The sequence below is a fragment of the Aquarana catesbeiana genome, linkage group LG04 (assembly GCF_042186555.1).
Source record: "Aquarana catesbeiana isolate 2022-GZ linkage group LG04, ASM4218655v1, whole genome shotgun sequence".
NCBI lineage: Eukaryota > Metazoa > Chordata > Amphibia > Anura > Ranidae > Aquarana > Aquarana catesbeiana.
In genome coordinates, this window is record NC_133327.1 from 67,694,098 (window position 1) to 67,711,286 (window position 17,189).

Sequence of the window (17,189 nt, forward strand, 5' to 3'; positions counted from 1 at the left end):
GTTGCAGGTCTCACTTCCGCTGGCACAATGGCAGCCCTCAATGCATTTACCGCACTGGTCTGGACAGCAGGAGCAGCAGCCTGTGGATAGAAACAGTCATCAGATGATGGTAGGATAATGTGCTTCGATCGAGGGAAACACTATAGCAGCCAAAACTCCCAACATTTTAATATTGTCATCAATAAAAGAGCCTATCGAAAGCAAAAAAAAAAAAAATCTATGTACTCTGAAAAGAAACCTATACCAAGCTGAAAACAAAGAACTAGTGATGGAATTGCTTTATCAAATGATAATCAAGTCGTTCGATAAGTATAACATTCAGGCAACTAGCATATTTAGAAGGAATATCCGTTATAGCAGCAGCTGGCATAATTTCTCAGTACAAATTTCCTGTAATAGTTCACGATTACTTGTGAATATAATGTATGAGAAATCAAACAGGTCTAGAAGTTAGAGAAAGTCCAGTTCAAACGATATTTTGTATATTAACCACTCCCCCACCCCCACCCCCCTTCACGACCAGGCTGTTTTTTGCGATACGGCAGTTAGTTTCTTTAACAATTGTGCGGTCATGTCACGCTGTACACAAATAAAATGTATGTCCTTTTTTTTCCACAAATAGAGCTTTCTTTTGGTGGTATTTCATGATCTCTGCATTGCTTTTTTATTTTGTTATAAACAAAAAAGACAGACAATTTTGAAAAAAAAGAATGTATATTTTTTACTTTCTGCTATAAAACAGCCCCAATATATATATATATATATATATATATATATATATATATATATATATATATATATATATATATATATATATATATATATATATTATTAAGTGTTCTTGCATAGCAAGACCACTTATTGTTATCTCACATATATATTATTCTTATTATTATAGCCAAATTTACCACCCTAACTCCTCCCACAGTTTTTACACTACATAGACAAGTAATATACCGAAACGTGCGGATTGTTCCCGAATGGTGTGCTATTACTTTGTGGAATGTTTCGCCGAATGGTTCACGAAATATCGTCGTTTTTGCGGCGAAATTGGTCCCATAGGAATGAATGGGGAAACTAGAGTGGGAGATGACAAAAGCTGGAAAATCAGAACATGATTTCTAAACTGCCGCCACTCCCTCATTTTCAAGCCCACCTACACAAATCTTATATCAAAACGTTCAGCTATCCCTGCTGCCACTAAACATGTCCACGGCTAAGCCATAGTCCTGATAGTTTTCACAATATGACCATTTGTTTGTAACTCACGCCGTCCATTGACATTCATTGAAACTACACTCTAGCCCCCTCCAAATTTGAAGGGCAATTTCTAAACTGCGACCGTGCCTTCAATTTTAATATTTCAGAGACATACTATACATCAAAATCTAGGTCTGGGTCTTGTGATTCTCACAATATAAAGATCTTCGCTGTAGGATGTATAGTTTTTAAAATACGGCCATTTGTTTAGAGGTCATTTCAGGAAATTTTAGCCATTAATCAGAGTGTACTGTGTGTGTTTGTTTTGTTGCCATGGTTACCAAAGCTTCTGTTATACACAGGGGGGAAGGTGGCTGGAGCATCTCAGCTGATTACAGAGCCCGGGGGAGGGGACAGACACACCATGTACTGATTTATAATAGAGGAATATGATGGGGCAGTTTTGATGGGGCAGTTTTGATGAAGCAGTATTTGGGAAGCATAAACAGGGCATGAGCGTTGCTAGGAAACAGTGGTTGTAAACACAAGATGCTGAGACACCCCAAATGCATGTGACTTTATCTGCTAGACTTGATAATGCTTGTAGACTCCTCCCACAGTTTTCACACTACAGAGACAAATAATATACCGAAACGAGCGGATTGTTCCCGATTGGTGTGTTATTACTTTGTGGAATGTTTTGCCGAATGGTCCACGAAATGACGTTTTTGCGGCGAAATTGGTCCCATAGGAATGAATGGCGAAATGTTCAAAACTAGAGTGGGAAGTGACAAAAGCTGACAACCCCATGATCAGCCAAAACATTATGACCGCCCCATGTAAAAAAAAAAAAATATTTTTGAAAAAAAAAAAAAAAATTTTGAAAAAAGTAAAAAAATAATTTTTGAAAAAAAAAAATCATTTTTGAAAAAAAAAAAAAAATATTTTTGAAAAAAAAAAAATTATTTTTGAAAAAAAAATTTCTTTTAAAAAAAAAATTATTTTTGAAAAAAAAAATTACCTTTGAAAAAAAAATTACTTTTGAAAAAAAAAATCATTTTTGAAGAAAAAAAAAATCATTTTTGATTAAAAAAAATTCATTTTTGAAAAAAAAAATTACTTTTGAAAAAAATGTTCAGCTCTTTCAGCGAATGATGGAACTTTTTTACTACTATTTATACTTTTTAAAATATTAAGCTTTTTAACACTTTTCACAGTTACTCAAGCCACTCCACCCCACCCAGTTACTCCGCCCACTCCAGTTGTAGAGGCAAGAACACTTTCACAATTTCCCCAGAAATTGTACCTTTTCTAGTTATTATTATTATATATATATATATTTTTTTTTTTATCGAATTTCTTCAAAAATGTAGGCCAACATGTATTCTGCTACATATTTTACTAGTAATGGTGGCGATATTGTGGTGGACATTCTGACACTGACACTTTTTGGGGACCAGTGACACTAATACAGTGATCAGTGCTAAAAAATATGCACTGTCACTGTAATAATGATACTGACTGGAAAAGGGTTAACATCAGGGGCAATCAAAGGGTTAAATGTGTGCCTAGCCTGTGATTTTCTTAACTGCGGGAGGGACTTTTACTAGGGGAAGACATGGATCCTAGTCCTTGCTCTGCAGAGACACAGGATCCATGCATCCCGTCATGTCAGAATGGCAATCTGCCTTGTTTTATATAGGAAGATCGCCCTTCTGCCTCTCTGCTCGTTCATCGGCTGGTGCCGGCAGACATCGAGTCCATGGTACCCGCCGCTGGGCTCCTGCTCTGTGCGATCGCAACGGGAGCGAGCCGCTGGCGGCGTGTATGTGCGCCCCTTACCCGGAAGAGCTGAATCACATAGTGTGTGTGTGTGTGTCTGTTTATATATATATATATATATATATATATATATATACACATACATACATACATACACACACACTATGTGATCCGGCACACAGGTGCAACCCTATAGAAGTAACACTGCTATAGGGCAGATATGAAGTGGTTAACGGCAATGAAAGATCTGTGAAAATCTCTAAGGTCACTTCCAGATCAGCGGTTGGGGTTCAGTAAATACTGGCAGCTGAGCTGTGGTTTTACCTCCTTTTGCCAGCCACCCAACCTGTAAAATAACAGCCGGATGGAGATGTTCATATACCACAGCCGCCCTGCTTTGCTTTGGCATGCGTCACCGCGCGTCAAAAGGCAAAAGACATTTTATTAGTGGTGTGGCCCCTTTAAAATGGCCTGCACCAGATTCTAAAAGCCCTGCCACCAGTTTTAACAAAACATGTAACAGATTCAACTAGTTCTTAATATCGGCACTTTTACTTTTCACTTTTATGGCTGCAGTAGATTCGAAAACAATTACCTCCAGTTCATAGATAACAAGACTGGAGGATTATGACCAACTCAAAGTTGGCGTACAGAGACAGGCACAGTGCCCATTTCTGTACGCTGTGTAGCAGGCGGCATGTTTGCCATCACACACCCCTCCCCATCTATCTCTAGTCGTCGGGGATGCTCTCAGTTCTTTACAGCTGAAATGTTCCTAACAACCAGTGATGCTGACAATGGGCAGAGCCTGATGGGGAAGCTGAGGAACAAGATCCCCATCAGGTCTGCTCTCTCCTTGGAATTGACAGCAGACAGTGGGTGCATTCTATAGCCAACAGCAGGCTTTCTATTAGCTATGGAATCTGGGCACTGCATGCTGTGAATCACAAGGGGAGCAGATCTGATGGAAAACCAGTGTCTCCGAATTCCCATCAGGCTCCACCCACCGAGTGACAAAACTCCTCTGCTGATTCGTTGTCTGTGTGACAGCTTCTGGGGTAGGGGGGAGCTCAGCTGCACTGTGGGTGGACTATCCTCATTGCCACTCCGACACATGCGGTGCTTACTCCAGATACTGTACATGTACCTGGATTTGTATGATGTTGTATGTATGTTACAACATTGTTACGTGATCTGAAGTACTTGAATTTCCTTGTAGACCAGGGGTCGCCAAACTTTCTAAACAAGGGGCCAGACTTTAGGGGGGCAGTGGGAGTAAACAGTGCCCATCACTGGTGTTAGTGGGAAGAACAGCAATCCATCATGGGTGTCAGTGGGAGGACTAGTGCCCCATCATTGGTGTCAGTGGGAGGAATAGTGCCCCATCATTGGTGTCAGTGGGAAGAATAGTGCCCCATCATTGGTGTCAGTGGGAAGAATAGTGCCCCATCATTGGTGTCAGTGGGTGAAAGGGTGCCCATCAATGGTATTGGTGGCAGTAGGAGGAATGGACAACAAAAAAGCAAAAGGCCACATCTGGCCTCTGGGTTGCAGTTTGGAGTCCACTGTTCTAGAAGGATAAATAAAAAAAAAAAAAAAAAAACATTTCATATAACATATCTCAGCGAGAGCTGTAAAGCAGCAGATTGAAATGAATTAATCTCTAGCGGACATACTGTAAACTGACATCTAAGAGCCACATAGAAAAATGGTGCTGGAATTCTATTGTTCACTGCGGGTCATACTCTGATCAATGGATAAAAGATAAAATATCTTCATTCAGGGCTACCAGACCAACATATCTTATAGGTATTGGCCTGGAGGATTAAAGTCGCCCCCCCCCCGCAACTTTTTTGTAAATAAGGAAACTTATCTTATGAAATTTAGCCTAATGAATGTTATTTTCAGTAGAAACTGCCGATGGATGTTTAAAAAAAAAAGCGGTGGCAAGTCTGAAACGAATGGCTGTTGTGGAACTAACCAATTTAGTGAACTTAGGCGGAACTAAACCCAATGACTTCACAGATTCCCAAAACCGTTATATTCAATTATTGTCGTGAATGAGAACTGTCAAAAGTGCTTCGCTTCTCATCCAAACAACTAAGCCATCAAATGGTTGGGGTCATAACACACCACATGTGCAGCACCATGGCAACTGCAGATCAAACCGAGGCTAAGATGGCCACGTTCTTGGCTATAAAGCATAGGAGGGTTTAGTTCCACTTTAAGTCTATTATCTATTGTACATGTGAAGTGGATACAAATAAAAGTCTCAGTCTTACTTTTCTTGCAAGAATCGCATTGGCAGTCCTGGCATTTACAGGAATCTGGTTGGCAATTACAGGAAGCACCTATAAAATGAGATATAATTAGAAAAGAACACAAAAAACAACAATACATACAAGCAAGCTAGATTATACAAAAATCTACAATTTTGTAAAACACTCTGTAATTCCCAATGGGCCCTTCTGGATTATGGAATCTTGTCCTCAATGTGCAGTATGTAAAGTTTCTCATTAATTTACACTTGGGATTGTGAGAGGTGCTAAATCAATAGGACCAGAGTTTTAGACAAACATTTGCACTAAAAAAAAAATTTTAATATACCTTTTCAATTCCACCTCCTGAAAATGGTCCTTCAAATCTTTATAAATACTGTGGAACCTCAGTTTGCAAGTAAAAAATCCTAACTCGGTTTGCGAGTGTTGTCTCTCAAAATGAGCAAGATTCAGGCCAAAAGCAGTGTGCAGTACCGCTTTTGGCCTGAAGTGGGGGGCGCTGGAGCCAAACAGCGCCGTTCGTCTGCGTTCGGAAATGCACGGAAAGGCCCGAGGACAGTTCGGCTGACCTCGGCAAACCTCGGAAAGGCTTTCCGAAGTTTGCCAAGGTCAGCCGAAGTTTCCTCGGGCCTTTTCGGCCGTTTCCAAGGCTCTCTGGCGCCCCCCACCTCTGGCCGCATGTGGTATTGCATCCCATTGAATTCAATGCGGAACAAATGATTTTAGTTTCCATTGACTTCAATGGGAAAACTCGCTTTGATATGCGAGTACTTTGGATTATGAGCAAACTCCTGGAACGGATTATGCTCGTAATCCGAGGTTCCACTGTACCGTGAATTGGATTTTACAGCGAGCATCAAAGCTGTAATCATCAGAGACTATGCAACAAAATCAGTATGAGGCTCCATCCTATAGATTGTGACCTCGACAAGCAGGACCCTCCTATCCCTTCTGCATTGAACTGTATTGTAATTGTACTGTCCCCTCTCTACATTGTACAGTGCTACGCAAACTGTTGCCGCTATATAAATCCTGTATAATAATAATATAATAATGCACACTAGTGTTTTTTTAAGCTCCTATAAGCTGTTATTGGCATTTTTCTGCTCCTAGAAGATAAATAGTGCTATCCTATGTGTTTATGCACACTACTTTAGGCTATTAGTGTTTTTTGAGCTTCAGCATCTGGGAGCATAAAAAAATATTTTTTGTACACTTATTTGGAGCATTTTTCCCAGCAGAACAAAAAATGCTAAAAGCTCCTAAATGCTACTAAAACACTTCTATTTTCTTCATGTACTGTGAAAACGCTAATAGAATGCTAACGCTACAAAAATGCTAATACAAGCTGGTACAGAAACTCTATTATTAGCATTTTTCATCCAGCGTTTTTTTCTAGCAATTTTTGAGCTTATAAAAAAATGCTAGCGTGCATGGAGCCTAATTGTTACAAAATGACAGTTACAAGTACTTTTTCTGAAAACCATAAAATTTCCAGAAAATTAACAATATTTGAGATAACTTCTTATTTACAAGGTTCCATATCATTATGTTATTATTAGTTATTAGTCATTGGCATACCTTGAGCACATTTGCAATCCTGAGGGTCCATGGTTGCACTGGATTCAGATGGACAAAAGACGGCAGTGATTTGCTGTGGATTCAGATGCTGAGTAGATGTCGGTGATTTTCAGGTGTTCAGTAGATGTCGGTGATTTTCAGGTGTTCAGTAGATGTCGGTGATTTTCAGGTGTTCAGTAGATGTCGGCGATCCTCAGCGTGTTGCTGTTTGAAGTGTACAGCTCTGCTTCTCTCTATATAAACAGATCCCAAACGGAGTGCAAAATCCAGCAGATAATCACATCCACCACCACCCACATGACTCGCAGCCACATGTGTGATGACACAGTGCACAACAAGGACATGATGTGTGCAAAACCTGCAGAGTCAGAGAAGGCAAATCATTACACAGCACAAACATTTGCTTGAATTTCTTTTGCCAATAAAGGGCCGGTTCACACTGCTGCCATGTGAAAAACCCTGCGAATCCACTGCGGGTTCCCGCATCGCATGTTTCCCGGCGGCAGCTCACACTGCCCTATGCGAACTGATGGGAGTGTCAGGTAAAAGTTAATGACACCCCCAAATAAGTTTGCATATTGCAGTGCGATCTGCAAACTCGGACAGGAATCCGATCGCATGGGTGTGAACACAAAAAAAAGGGTCCTGTGCGAGTTTGATGTGAATTTAGCCATACGATCTTAATGGCTGAAATCGCATCGCGCAGAGATTGTATGTGATTTTCACTGCAGTGCGGTGCGAATCACATCCGATCTCTGACATCGCACCAGTGTGAACCGGCCTAAAGAGTGATCTAATGCAAGCATAAAGGAAAATTGTTGTGAAAAAGCATCCCTGTATTTAGGTAATGTGTATGTTTGTAATATTCTTTCTTTGCTGAAGCTGACCGTTGTCGACAAATGCAGGACCTGAGCAGAGGTATAACGTGTGCCAAAATATATTGCGCTTTAATGGTGTTCCTCCTTCCCACCTTAGAATTTGGGAGGTGTGCTAATGTTTTTTCCACCAACTGTCCCTCATTTGGGACCAAATCCTTCTGTCCCTCAATAACAATCTATTATTTAACTATAAAAAGTTTTACACTATATTATACCGATATACAGTGACAGTACATTATACAAATGAGATGTTAGAATCAGGCGGAGTGCAGAGACAGTATATTATACAGATGAGATGTTAGATCCAAGATGAGTGCAGTGACAGTATATTATACAGATGAGATATTAGATCCAGGATGAGTGCAGTGACTGTATATTATACAGATGAGATGTTAGATCCAGGATGAGTGCAGTGACATTATATTATATAGATGAGATGTTCGATCCAAGATGAGTGCAGTGACAGTATATTATACAGATGAGATATTAGATCCAGGATGAGTGCAGTGACAGTATATTATACAGATGAGATATTAGATCCAGGAGGAGTGCAGTGACAGTATATTATACAGATGAGATATTAGATCCAGGATGAGTGCAGTGACAGTATATTATACAGATGACATGTTAGATCCAGGATGAGTGCAGTGACAGTATATTATACAGATGAGATGTTAGATCCAGGATGAGTGCAGTGACAGTATATTATACAGATGAGATGTCAGATTCAGGCGGAGTGCAGTGACAGAGAACTGAGCAGTCTGTGTACAGACCACACTCCATAGACACGCCCCGCCATGTACTGTAGACTAACCTCATTCTGCACTCAGTTTTAGTAACACATGATACCAGGAATTGAAAATGAAAAGACAACTATAGCAAACAAATATTGTACTCTGATAACTGTATATGGTTAAAATAGATGTAAGCCCTAACTCAATGACATCCAATTTACTAAAGGACTGGATATTATAAACAATTTTCATTTAAAAAAATATAATAGCGTGTTCAACTTTTTTATCATTTATTGCCTTTTAGTTCTGTTTATCCCCTGTGGGCTCTTTGCTGCCACTTCATGTTGACATATTTACCCTCCAGTGGGGTTGCATGGTATTTCTGAAGATAGGTGTCCTGATGGTAACAAGAGTGGACCACGCCTGAATAATGTTTGTAGAAACATCCACTTGCAGACTACATCTGGATGCCTGAGTCACGGTGACAACAATGCAGGTGTACAATTTATAAGGTGTTGTCATCTTCTGACAGGAAGTGCCTAGACATGGACCTTCATGGCAGGATTATTAGGTATTATATTTAATTTGTTATTTCTGTTTACAAACGTTTTCACACCTAGAGATAAAACAAATCCTCACACAACTACTTTGTGTATCCAGGTGAATTATACATTGTTTCTTTAGGACAAATTGGACCTTCATTTAGGGATAAGTGGTAATGGATATCTCCTGATTTTTTTTTTTGTGTAGCTATAAACTTCTTGCTGTTACTATGACCCACTACTAAAAAGAAAAAAAAACTGCCTGAAAAAACCTGAAATAAATTCTCCCACTCCTGACTCCTGAATATGTGTATATTCATTAGAATCAATAGTGTGCATTTTTCTTTTTTTCTGCTAAATAATAATGACAGTGGTCCTGACCTTTAATTGTGACCCTTGACCCTGACACTTTCCTAGATCATGCCTCTTATTTTATGAAAAACATTGTACACACAGACTTTTCTTTTTTACATTCTTCTCCTCTGAGAAGAATGTAAAAAAAAAAGATACAATATTGTCCTCCATTCACAGGCAGAAGAGAGTACAGGGGCAGTCACTATGATAGCCAATCATAGGCTGTCACAGCAATCATGAGTTCGACAGCCAGTCCTCCTGTGACCTGATCATTAGTTTAAAAACCAGGAGCTATCGGTGACAGCTCATTTTCTCTGCTAGGAGTGCTCAGGGGAAATGTGCTTGCAGCACAAATGCCAAATGCATATATGCGGCCCATTTCCACAAGTAGGGCTGCGTTCACACTTTAAGGGGTAACCACCTGTTTATGTCTAGAGCAAGGGTCTCCAAACTTTCCAAACAAGAGCCAGTTTACTGTCATTCAGTCTTTAGGGGGGCCGGACTGTGGACAGCGGGAATAGAACATTTTTCTGGCATCAGTGGGAGTAAGCAGTGCCCCAGCTTTGGTATTAGGGAGAGGAATAGTGCCCCATTGTTGGTGTCAGTGGCGGGAATTGTGCCCCATTGTTGGTTTCAGTGGGGAGAATGGTGCCCCATTGTTAATGTCAGTGGCAGGAATTATGCATAATTGCCAACATTCAGAAAAAATTAATAGGGACGCTTTTGCTGTAGGCAAGAATGTGGTGCGTAGTGGCGAAAAATGGACATGGTTTAAATTAGAGAAGGAAGAGAGGGTAGAGAGGGAAGAGAGGGAAGAGAGAGAGGAGAGAGTAGAGAGGGAAGAGAAGGAAGAGAGGGTAGAGAGGGAAGAGAAGGAAGAGAGGGTAGAGAGGGAAGAGAAGGAAGAGAGGGTAGAGAGGGAAGAGAGGGAAGAGAAGGAAGAGAGGGTAGAGAGGGAAGAGAGGGTAGAGAGGGAAGAGAAGGAAGAGAGGGTAGAGAGGGAAGAGAAGGAAGAGAGGGTAGAGAGGGAAGAGAGGGTAGAGAGGGAAGAGAAGGTAGAGAGGGAAGAGAAGGAAGAGAGGGTAGAGAGGGTAGAGAGGGAAGAGAGGGAAGAGAGGGTAGAGAGGGAAGAGAGGGAAGAGAGGGAAGAGAGGGAAGAGAAGGAGGAGAGAGAGGAGAGGGTAGAGAGGGAAGAGAGAGAGGAGAGGGTAGAGAGGGAAGAGAAGGAAGAGAGGGTAGAGAGGGAAGAGAAGGAAGAGAGGGTAGAGAGGGTAGAGAGGGAAGAGAAGGAAGAGAGGATAGAGAGGGAAGAGAGGGTAGAGGGGGAAGAGAAGGAAGAGAGGGTAGAGAGGGAAGAGAGGGTATAGAGGGAAGAGAGGTAAAGAGGGAAGAGAAGGAAGAGAGGGTAGAGAGGGAAGAGAAGGAAGAGAGGGTAGAGAGGGAAGAGAGGGAAGAGAAGGAAGAGAAGGTAGAGAGGGAAGAGAGGGTAGAGAGGGAAGAGAAGGAAGAGAGGGTAGAGAGGGAAGAGAAGGAAGAGAGGGTAGAGAGGGAAGAGAAGGAAGAGAGGGTAGAGAGGGAAGAGAGGGTAGAGAGGGAAGAGAAGGAAGAGAGGGTAGAGAGGGAAGAGAAGGAAGAGAGGGTAGAGAGGGAAGAGAAGGAAGAGAGGGTAGAGAGGGAAGAGAGGGTAGAGAGGGAAGAGAAGGAAGAGAGGGTAGAGAGGGAAGAGAGGGTAGAGAGGGAAGAGAGGGTAGAGAGGGAAGAGAGGGAAGAGAGGGAAGAGAAGGAGGAGAGGGTAGAGAGGGAAGAGAGAGAGGAGAGGGTAGAGAGGGAAGAGAAGGAATAGAGGGTAGAGAGGGTAAAGAGGGTAGAGAGGGAGGAGAAGGTAGAGAGGGAGGGGAGGGGAAAGAGGGAAGAGGAAGAGAGGGTAGAGAGGGAAGAGAGAGAGGAGAGGGAGGAGAGGGTAAAGAGGGAAGAGAGGGAGGAGAGGGTAGAGAGGGAAGAGAGAGAGGAGAGGGTAGAGAGGGAAGAGAGGGAGGAGATTTTTTTTTTTCATTATCAAAGGAAAAATTGACCAAAATAGTAAAAAAAGTTTTCAAAATTGTAGCTATAAACTTCTTGCTGTTACTATGACCCACTACTAAAAAGAAAAAAAAACTGCCTGAAAAAACCTGAAATAAATTCTCCCACTCCTGACTCCTGAATATGTGTATATTCATTAGAATCAATAGTGTGCATTTTTCTTTTTTTCTGCTAAATAATAATGACAGTGGTCCTGACCTTTAATTGTGACCCTTGACCCTGACACTTTCCTAGATCATGCCTTGGTCTAAAAAATTATCCTTATTTTATGAAAAACATTGTACACACAGACTTTTCTTTTTTATATTCTTCTCCTCTGACTAGGAGAAAAAGATACAATATTGTCCTCCATTCAGAGGCAGAAGAGAGTACAGGGGCAGTCACTATGATAGCCAATCATAGGCTGTCACAGCAATCATGAGTTCGACAGCTAGTCCTCCTGTGACCCGATCATTAGTTTAAAAACCAGGAGCTGTCGGTGACAGCTCATTTTCTCTGCTAGGAGTGCTCAGGGGAAATGTGCTTGCAGCACAAATGCCAAATGCATATATGCGGCCCATTTCCACAAGTAGGGCTGCGTTCACACTTTAAGGGGTAACCGCCTGTTTATGTCTAGAGCAAGGGTCTCCAAACTTTCCAAACAAAGAGCCAGTTTACTGTCATTCAGCCTTTAGGGGGGCCGGACTGTGGACAGCGGGAATAGAACATTTTTCTGGCATCAGTGGGAATAAGCAGTGCCCCAGCTTTGGTATTAGGGAGAGGAATAGTGCCCCATTGTTGGTGTCAGTGGCGGGAATTGTGCCCCATTGTTGGTTTCAGGGGGGGGGTGGTGCCCCATTGTTAATGTCAGTGGCAGGAATTATGCATAATTGCCAACATTCAGAAAAAATTAATAGGGATGCTTTTGCTGTAGGAAAGAATGTGGTGTGTAGTGGCGAAAAATGGACATGGTTTAAATTAGAGAAGGAAGAGAGGGTAGAGAGGGAAGAGAGAGAGGAGAGAGTAGAGAGGGTAGAGAGGGAAGAGAAGGAAGAGAGGGTAGAGAGGGAAGAGAAGGAAGAGAGGGTAGAGAGGGAGGAGAAGGAAGAGAGGGTAGAGAGGGAAGAGAAGGAAGAGAGGGTAGAGAGGGAAGAGAGAGAGGAGAGGGTAGAGAGGGAAGAGAAGGAAGAGAGGGTAGAGAGGGAAGAGAGGGTAGAGAGGGAAGAGAAGGAAGAGAGGGTAGAGAGGGAAGAGAGGGTAGAGAGGGAAGAGAAGGAAGAGAGGGTAGAGAGGAAAGAGAAGGAAGAGAGGGTAGAGAGGGAAGAGAGGGAAGAGAGGGTAAAGAGGGAAGAGAAGGAAGAGAGGGAAGAGAAGGAAGAGAGGGAAGAGAGGGAAGAGAGGGTAGAGAGGGAAGAGAGGGAAGAGAGGGAAGAGAAGGAGGAGAGAGAGGAGAGGGTAGAGAGGGAAGAGAAGGAATAGAGGGTAGAGAGGGTAACGAGGGAAGAGAGGGAGGAGAGGGTAGAGAGGGAAGAGAAGGAAGAGAGGATAGAGAGGGAAGAGAGGTTAGAGAGGGAAGAGAAGGAAGAGAGGGTAGAGAGGGAAGAGAAGGAAGAGAGGGTAGAGAGGGAAGAGAAGGAAGAGAGGGTAGAGAGGGAAGAGAGGGTAGAGAGGGAAGAGAAGGAAGAGAGGGTAGAGAGGGAAGAGAGGGTAGAGAGGGAAGAGAAGGAAGAGAGGGTAGAGAGGGAAGAGAAGGAAGAGAGGGAAGAGAAGGAAGAGAGGGAAGAGAAGGAAGAGAGGGTAGAGAGGGAAGAGAAGGAAGAGAGGGTAGAGAGAGAAGAGAGGGGAGAAAGGGAAGAGAAGGAGGAGAGAGAGGAGAGGGTAGAGAGGGAAGAGAGAGAGGAGAGGGTAGAGAGGGAAGAGAAGGAATAGAGGGTAGAGAGGGTAAAGAGGGAAGAGAGGGAGGAGAGGGTAGAGAGGGAGTAGAGGGTAAAGAGGGAAGAGGAAGAGAGGGAGGAGAGGGTAGAGAGGGAAGAGAGAGAGGAGAGGGAGGAGAGGGTAAAGAGGGAAGAGAGGGAGGAGAGGGTAGAGAGGGAAGAGAGAGAGGAGAGGGTAGAGAGGGAAGAGAGGGAGGAGAGGGAAGAGATGGAGGAGAGGGTAAAGAGGGAAGAGATGGAGGAGAGGGTAAAGAGGGAAGAGATGGAGGAGAGGGTAAAGAGGGAAGAGAGGGAGGAGAGGGAAGAGAGGGAGGAGAGGGTAGAGAGGGAAGAGAAGGAGGAGAGGGAAGAGAAGGTAGAGAGGGTAGAGAGGGTAGAGAGGGAGAAAGAGATAGGGAGGGAAGGGGAGAGAAGGAAGGAAAGAAAGAGGGATGGAGAGACAGCAGGCCCAGATTCTACATCACAATAAAAATGTGTATTCCAGAAAGTTTACCAATCAGCAGATAAAGCTACTCCAAACACCATCTCCCAGGCAGATCCCATCAAACAGATGCAAGAAATGGTCAGAGAGGGTGAGGACATAGTACAGGAGACTGTCAGAGAGGGTGAGGACATAGTACAGGAGATGGTCAAGGACATAGTACGGGAGATGGTCAGAGAGAGTGAGGACGTAGTACAGGTGACTGTCAGAGAGGGTGGGGATATGTTACAGGAGACTGTCAAAGAGGGTGAGTACATAGTACAGGAGATAAGAACCAAAGTGTCAGAAAAAGAGCTGAGCAGTTAGTATTTTTCAATCATGGCAAGCTATTATCAGCCCCAGTATTTCTTCTGTCAGAGATTTACTTTAAATCGGATCTTCGCTGCATCTGAGCACCACAAACTAAAAATACTATTTAATTCATTTTTAATATTCAAAGCAAATTCCCCCATCTATCCATGTCGCCATGCTTTATTTTGTTGAGAAACCGCTTTGAAAAACACCCCCCTAGCATTTTTGGCTGTGGTCACCTTGGGAAGGGGGAATAGGATTCATGTAGCTTTTTATTTCCTGGAATCCATCTGCCCCTTTCTTAGGCATGCATGCAGGAGTTTGTGCTTTGCTGAGAAAAGCCCTCCTGAAGACTCCTGGGATGTATGTCATTTTCCTAGGAAAGAAACCAGGAAATAAGTGAAGTAATTAAACAAAGTTAAAAACAAGTAAATATGACACACCTTCCTATCTATTTACTAATGGTAGCAGCATGAGGATTAAAAACAATTTGTGTTAATTGGGGGAATGAAGTCAAAGGTGAAAGGACACACAACTAATTTTGGCTGCCTGGTTTAGATGTTTTTTGTTTTTTTTCCCCCTCTTCTGTTTTGTTTTTGTTTGTTTTTTTTACATTTTTTGATTAGTTTTGATTTTTAACACTATAAAAGAATCTCAACACGTCACAAAATAATATAACATGGACAGTATGTGTAAGCATATTTTGATTGGTTTGGGCAAAAGTTATAGCGTCTACAAAATAGGGGATAGTGTCATGGCATTTTTAGTATTAATTTTTTTTTATTAGTAATGGCGGCAAACTGAGATTTTTATCAGGACTGCGACATTATGGAGGACACATCGGACACTTTTGACACTATTTTGGGACCACTGTCATTTACAGGCACTAATTACTGTGTAAATGACACTGGCAGGGAAGGGGTTAACCACTAGGGGGCGATGAAGGGGTAAGTGTGTCCTAGGGAGTGATTCTAACTGTGGGGGGGTGGGCTTCAACTCACATGACAGCGATCACTGCTCCTGATGACAGGGAGCAGTGGATCTCTGTCATGACACAAGGCAGAACGGGGAAATGCCTTGTTTAAATAGGCACTTCCCTGTTCTGCGGCTCTGTGACACGATCGCCGGGAGACCGGCGGACATCGAGTCTGCCGGTCCTGCGGGCACGGGTACGCTGTACGCGGCGGGCGCCTGCTATCCCCGCCTCTTAAAGGGGACATAAAGGGATGCCCATTTGCCCACCGCTGCCATTGCGCTGACGTACATCGACGTGCATCGGTCGGCAAGTGGTTAATGAGCGTCATTATTCCTTTGACCCTTTCCTTTCTGTATGACACTCTTCTATGCATTTCAGTTGTGAGTTAATAATCTCTCTTTGTAAAGGCAACAGTACTGTAATGTTTTATACTCACAGCCATTGCCTGGGAGAACATATTTGCTGTTACATGATCAGAGATATTGTGTGATAAATGTTCTGTATATGGAATATGATAAGTAAATAACAGTGCAGCGTTAGTGATACATTAAAAAACAATCAAACAAGTTGCTCATAGCATAAAATATTGAAAGTCCCTTTTGGTAAAGGAAAAATGAATATGAAAGTTGACAGATAACAACTGTACATTTACCTTCTCAATCAGCACATCACCCACAGTTATTACCTCTTGTATCTCTTGACCTTCCCTCTTAGATTGTAAGCTCTAAGGAGCAGGGCCCTCTGATTCCTACTGTATTAAAGTGTATTGTATTTGTACTGTCTACCCTCAAGTTGTAAAGCGCTATGTAAACTGTTGGCGCTGTATAATAATAATAATAATAAGATCTCCTCGGCGGTGATAAGGGTGCTCACAGACATTCATATGGTGTATCTTAATCCGTAATTCCTCCAGCAGCTAGCCAAACCGCTCACCTCAATTACTGGACCCCTAAGTTAACAGATGGGTCAAACAGGCATTCACCACTTGAAGTGGTCACAGATGGAAGCTTGAATAAACAGATGAATAGGATACGATGTCCAACCACTTTAAACAACCGCACCTTGTCACTCTTAATTTCCAACCATGGTACCATAAAAAAAAAAACAATAAAAAGTATATAGTGCACACTGTGTAGCTAAAAATACTTTCTTTATTCATAAAAGACGGGTACTCACATAAATAGCAATGCGGGAGAACTTTGTGACGCCACTGCAGCCACCTTATCCACCTATGTCTGCTGATAAGATTGTATGCCATTCATCCCAGCACTGGGGTTACAGGGCTATTTATGTGAGTACCGTCTTCTCCCTCTGGTTCATCTCTCTCTGCTGATGTCTTCTTCCTCTGCTTCTTCTGCTGGTTCTTCTCCCGCTGTTGTGTCGGCTCCCGCTGTCTGACATTTCTTATATAGAAATGGGGCATGACAATCCGGTGATGTCACCGCCTGGAGCATAATGGTGCGGTGGTGTCACAAGGGACAGGGTCTCCTGATGATGTCACTGGATGGCCACACCCCATGGCTATATAAGAAATGGCAGACAGCAGGAGCCGACAACAGCGGGAGCTAGCGATGAGAGAAGAACCAGAGGAGAAGACATCAGCGGAGAGAGAAGACACAGAGCTACGACAGGGGACATTCTTCATTTTTAATAAAGGACTTTTGTTAAAAACCTGTGTACTGTGTTTATTTATTTTTGACACTTTTTTTGGGTGAATGAGTAGTGGTAAAATGTACCTCATGCTCATTCACACGGGGGGGGGGGGTTGCCAGGAATCTGATAAGCCCCCCTCTCACAGACACCCACAACCACCACCCAGGGTTGTGGGGAAGAGGGCCCCTGCACCAAAGCACCCACCCCTCTATGTTGAGGGCCTGAGGCCTGGTATGGTCCGGGGGGGGCTTGCTCTAGCCCCCCAAACACTCTTTGCTGGCCTTCCAGGCATGCTCGAATAAGGGTCTGGTATTTTTTTTATTTTTTTTTGTCTTGGGTGATTCCCAAGGTCATGATGTTGTTGGGATTGTCTTCCTGTTCTCCAGGTGTTGAGATGAGATATGACCTGTACAGTCCTCGGATGAATGAAATCCAAGTCCTGAAAC